Source organism: Psammomys obesus, unplaced genomic scaffold, assembly GCF_907164565.1.
Source record: "Psammomys obesus unplaced genomic scaffold, mPsaObe1.curated_primary_1811, whole genome shotgun sequence".
Taxonomy (NCBI): Eukaryota; Metazoa; Chordata; class Mammalia; order Rodentia; family Muridae; genus Psammomys; species Psammomys obesus.
In genome coordinates, this window is record NW_026585644.1 from 7,130,509 (window position 1) to 7,136,773 (window position 6,265).

Sequence of the window (6,265 nt, forward strand, 5' to 3'; positions counted from 1 at the left end):
TCTTTTCTTGTCTCATCAGAATCTCATTTTTTTTACATTTTTCAGCCATGTCAACATTTCCAATATTTCTCAAGTTTCTCAAACTTTCAAACTCCTATGATTCCCACCCCAAATTTTTTTTTTAGTTTTTATTTTTTTTAATATTAGTTACAGTTTTTTAACTTTGTATCCCTGCTGTATCCCACTCCCTCTTTCCCTCCCAATCCCACCCTCCCACCCTCATCTCCTCCCTGCCCCTTTCCAAGTCCACTGATAAGGGAGAACCTCCTCCCCTTACATCTGAGAGATCATGTCAGAAACAGTCCCTGTTCCCCTTATTAGGATACCCACTTGGATACTGAGTTACCAAGGGCTGTATCTGAGCAGGGGCTCTAGGTTACATCCATACATGGTCCTTGTTTGGAGAAACAGTCTCATGAAAGACCCATGTGTGTTTGTTTGTTTTTGGTTCCTTGCATTCTGCCAGAGGTTTGGTTATGAGTCTTAATATCAGTTTTGATACACTGCTAGGAAGAGTCTTTCAGAGGCCCTCTGTGGTAGGCTCCTGTCCTGTTACTTGTTTGCTCCTACGTCCAATGTCCTTAAGTGAACTGAAAAACTGTATTCATACTATTACTAACTATTTCTAAACCCCGGCTGCCTTTTTCAGTGTGTGCACAAGGAACAGGTGCACAAGTCTAGGCAGAAACTTGTGCTGAAGATTATTACACCTTCCCAATGGGCAGTGGAGAGGCAAAAGGAAATCTCAGTCATGCTTCAGAGTGTTCAGAGGATCCTGGTATTGTGTTGTTGTCACCAGTGTCAGTCGTTAAGTGAAGGAGTGCTCAAGAGCTGACTTCTCAGGTACGATGGGTTCTCAAGAACAACCAGTCTGCTGATATTTACTCTAGGGGAAATGCATAGCTGGGGAGGAGCCAGAGTATAGAAAGCATTCATTTTTGCTCTTGAAACGTCATCAAACAACTATGTTATGGTCCTGCCTGTTATTCTGAAAGACCCTGTGTCTCTGTATCCCCGGTTATGTGCTTGATGTAGTTGGCCTTCTTCTTTTTTAAAATTAAATTTTAATTTTTTTACATTAATTACATTTTTATTCTCTTTGTATCCTCCCCCTGTAGCCCCCTCCCTCATTCCCTCCCAATCCCACCCAAAGTCCCTCATCTCCTCTCATGCCCCTCTCCAAGTCTACTGATGGGAGCATTCCTCCTTTTCCATCTGACCCTAGCTTATCAAATCTCATCAGGACTGGCTGCAGTGTACTCCTCTGTGGCCTGGCAAGGCTGCTCCTCCCTCAGCGGTGGGGTGGGGTGGGGTGTCAAAAAGCCAGCCACTGAGTTCATGTCAGAGACAGTCCCTGTTCCCCTTATTAGGGAACCCACTTGGATACTGAGGTGCCATGAGCTACATCAGAGGAGGGGTTTTGGGTTATATCCATGGATGGACCTTGGTTGGAGTATCAATCTCAGAAAAGACCCCTGGGCCTTGTTTTTTTATATATTTAAAATATTTATTAAGTATCAATTGTGTGACAGGAACAATATACACCAGGATAACATTCTATTACATTTTTTAAATTTTATTTTAAATATTATAACGTTTCTCTTTTCCCTTTACTCCCTCTAAACTCTCTCTTATACCCTCCAATCTCCTCCAAATTCTTGACCAAATTATTTTGTCTTGCTTTTCAAGACAGTGTTTCTCTGTATAATATTGGCTGTCCTCGACTCTCATGACCTCTTTTTTTTTTTTTACTAATTGTTATTGTATGCACAAATGTACATGCATATACATATTTTACTAAATATAATATTTTCAGTTCCTATAATGTAAATTGTATTTATGTTTTCAGAGCTCACCACTGTGATTAGAAATCTAAGTGATATATTCTTCCCTGGGAAAGGTCACCTCTCCCATTGCCAGTTTTCCCCAGTTGTCTGTAGTTCTTTGTTTCAATTGAGGCCTTCTGAGATTTTCCTTGTCTACACTGATGTGTTCATTGTTTTTATCTTGTTCAGCTCTCATTTCGGCAGTCAAGTCTTACAAACTTTGTTGGTCTTAACTTCATTCTTTTTTCTTTTACTTTTAAATGCCTTATTTTCCTTTTTTAATTTAATTATTTTTATTTTATTAATTACAGTTTATTTACTTTGTATTCCCCCTGTACCTCCCTCCTTACTCCCCTCCCAATCCCACCCTCTCTCTTCTCACCCATGTTCCTCTCCCAGTCCACTGATAAGGGAGGCCCACCTCCCCTTTCCTCTGATCCTAGTTTATCAGATCACATCAGGAGTGGCTGATATTTGGTCCTTCTTCTATGGCCTGGTAAGGCTGCTCCCCCCTCAGGGGGAGGTGATCAAAGAGCAGGCCAATCAGTTCATGTCAGAGACAGTCCCTGTCCCTATTACTATGGAGCCCACTTGGACACTGAACTTCCATAGGCTACATCTGTGCAGGGGTTCCAGGCCATCTCCATGAGTGGTCCTTGGCTTGAGTATCAGTTTCAGAAAAGACCCCTGTGCCCAGATATTTGGATCTGTTACTCTCCTTGTGGAGTTCCTGTCCTGTCCAGGTCTTATTATCTCCCACTTCTTTCATAAGATTCCCTGCACTCTACCAAAAAATTTGGCTATGAGTCTTAATATCTGCCTTAATACCCTGCAGTGTAGAGCCTTTCAGGGACCCTTTGTGGTAGGCTCCTGTCCTGTTCCTCCTCTGATGTCCATCCTCTTTGCCTTTCTGAATGGGGATTGAGCATCTTAACCAGAGTCCTCCTTCCTTATTAGCTTCCTTAGGTGTATGTCTATCCTATATTATATATCTAATATCCATGTATGAGTGAGTACATACATACCCTGTGTGTCTTTATGCTTCCGGGATACCTCACTCAGGATGTTCTTTTACAGTTCCCACCATTTACCTGCAGATTTCATAATTTCCTTGTTTTTTTTTTTTTAATCTGTGAGTAATATTCCATTGTATAGATGTACCACATTTTTTGTGGTACATCCATTCCTCAACTGAGGAGCACCTGGGCTGTTTCCAGCTTCTGGCTACTTATTATAATTTATTCACTTCATATCCCAGCTGTAGTGCCCTTCCTCATACCCCCTTACCAGGCCAAAGAGGAAGACAATGCAGACAGTCCTGATGAGACCTGATAAGCTAGGGTCAGATGGAAGGGGAGGAGGATGACCTCCCCTAACTTCAGTCTTTTAAATAGGTATTAATCGCACATTTGGTCTTCATTCACATTCTACTGAATAATGGTGTTAAGGATTTTTGTTGGGTTTTTTTGGGGGGGTTGGTTTTTATTTTATGTCTGTATATCATAATTATAATAAAATGATGCACAAATTGGTTTGGTGCACTAATTTTTAAAGATTTTCCTTGTCTTTTTATTGTTCTTTTGTGGTTCATTTTTGTTTATTTGAAAATTACAATTTAGGAAAAGCTATTGCATGTACTATTGGGGATTATTTTATCCCAAAGTCTTGTTCTTACACTCTACTAATGTTGTTTATAGAAACACAGATGGGTTAAACTTTGATACTATGAAAACTATCATATTTTGGTTTTTCATATACTGCTTTTAGTGATATATAAATAATTATAAAAATGTTTTTTCTATGTTATACAAGTCTTATTGTTTTAAATTTTACTTTAGGCCTCAGAAAATTCATAAGTTAAATTTTGTATATTGTGCATGGAATTTTTTATTATTATGTTGCCTTTTAATAGCCATTTATTTTATCTCTATAAGGTGCAAAACTAAATTTAGTCCCTAAACTCTTGCTTCTTTTTTGAGAAACATGATAGCCTACAGCTTGGGAAAGGATCTTCACTAAGCCTATATCTGACAGAGGGCTAATATCCAGAATATATAAAGAACTTAAGAAGTTAAACAGCAACAAATCAAGTAATACAATAAAAAAAAATGAGTTGCAGAGCTAAACAGAATTCTCAATAAAGGAACATCAAATGGCAGAGAAACATGTAAATCACCTGTGGACTGACTTGTAGACCTTAAAATTTTCACTAATGTGTTTTTAATCTTCATATAAAGGATAGATTTTTGCACATAGACTTGGGTTTATCTCTAAGTTTTACCTAATTTTTTTGATGCTATCCTGTAAGATGTTTGTTTTAGAGGGTTTTATCGCTGTGAAGAAGCACCATGATAATGGAAACTCATAACAAAAATCATTTAATTGGGGATGACTTTCAGTCTCAGATGTTTAGTCCATTGTTTCATGGTGGGAAGCATGGCAGTGTCCAGGCAGATATGGTGCTAGAAAAGGAGGTGAAAGTTCTACATCTTGATCTGAAGGCAACAGAAGGAGACTGTCACACTGAGGACAGCTTGAGCATAGGAGGCCTCAAAGGCGGCCCCCACAGTGACTCACGTCCTCCAACAACAAAACCCCTTCTAATCCTGCCTCTCTCAATGAGCTAAGCATTCAGGCATATGAGTCTATGGCAGTCATGCCTATTCCAACCACCACAATTTTTTTTTATTGATTCATTTTAAAATAGTGCTTGTTTTTATTTTATGTATATGAATGTTTTGTCCACATGCTTGTAAGTTCACTGAATGAGTGCAGTATCTACAAAGGCCAGAAGAGAGCATTGGATCCCCTAGGGCATGAGTTGCACAGGTCGTGAACCGTCATGTAGGGATGGTCATCAAAAGCAGGTGCTCTGCATGCCCGGCAAGTGCTCTTAACCTCTCAGCCACCCCCCAGCCTCCTATTGTTACATTTTTATTTGTTCTTTTCTAGGCATCTATTACTGATTCTGGTAAGATCTAATTATACTTAGAGTGTAAATTTGGCATGAACTTTTATTGGTGGGTGTTTGTTCTAGAGCCTCTAGTATGAGCTCTTTTTGTGTGCTCTATATAAAGGGGAAATAGTGCACTTTGCTGGTGATTGGAACAATTGTTTATAAAGATCATGTAAGTCAAGTTGGTTGATAATATTCAACTTTCTATAACTCTTACTACTTTCTGTATTTTTCTATGTTTGTGCCAAATTAACTGAATGTAATTATAGCTTAGTTTTTTTTTTTCAGTAATTTTTTCAGCAATTTTTTTCAGTGATTCTGTGAGTTGCTGATTTTTGTAACTTTAGAGTTGTAATCCAAGGTGATAAACAGTTGTCATTGCTATTCCCCATTAGCATGTCTACTCTTTATCATTATTCTGCAACTTTTATTGGTAGTTACATTACTTACTTTTTTTATTTCTGTGAAAAAAGGCAGTTACCAAAAGTGACTTACAGAAGAAGGAACTTATTTCAGTTATGTTTTCAGGAGAATAAGAAGTCATTATGGCAAGGAAGCATGGCAGCAAATATGAAAGAAATAGAGGCCCACCTGAGAGATGACATCTTGAACCCAACACTTGAAGCAGAGAGCCTGCTCCCAGTGACACATATTCTGCAATATGGGTGAGTCAACTCAGTCAGCTCAAACATTCCACTCATTAGAAATAAAGTGTTCGAAGATATGAGAATATGGGGGACATTTCTCTGTTGTAACCACTACAGTGAATTTATCTCAAATCTATTTTTATGATCTTACTGTAAGCATTCCATGCACAAAGAATCATAAACAGACTTTTCAACATAATTTTGCTTGTGAGGATTCTTAGCAGAGGCTAATGTAAGCATTTAACTGTGGTATGTAATCAACAAGAATGACCATTGTAATTTCTGGATCTCTGATTAAATTATTGGGGTATAGGTGTTGACAAAATAATATAAAGTTAACTTGTTTTTTAACTTCTAACAGAACTCTAAAGGGCATGCTTTTTATAGCTTTTGCTACAAGTGTGTATTACATTAGAGGCTTCTTGTTGAGTCAAATATAAAAATTTCAAGAAACTTTGGATGAACTGAGATACAAGGGGGTATGACTTTTACAGATTTCATTGATTTCCAAGTATCATCACTAAACTGAAAAAAAAATGATTCAAAGCAAGGCAGAGGAAGCTGAACATTATAAACTCTGAAAATGGAGACGTTTGGATGACTTCTATCCACAGGGCTTCATGAGTTCTTAAAATAGGAAGGCCTGGTGTCTAGATTTCACTGAGGTAAAACTGACATAGAATCCATCCTGCCTGGAAAAACTCCACTGTAGTGATGTATAAAGCAGAACCAAGGCCCTGTCTCCTTGGAATGTTGTGGCCACATAAAGGACACACATGACTCCGGTTTAAGTAGTTTACTTTCTCAATAAAAGTTTGTGTTTTCTTGAGTTCGTC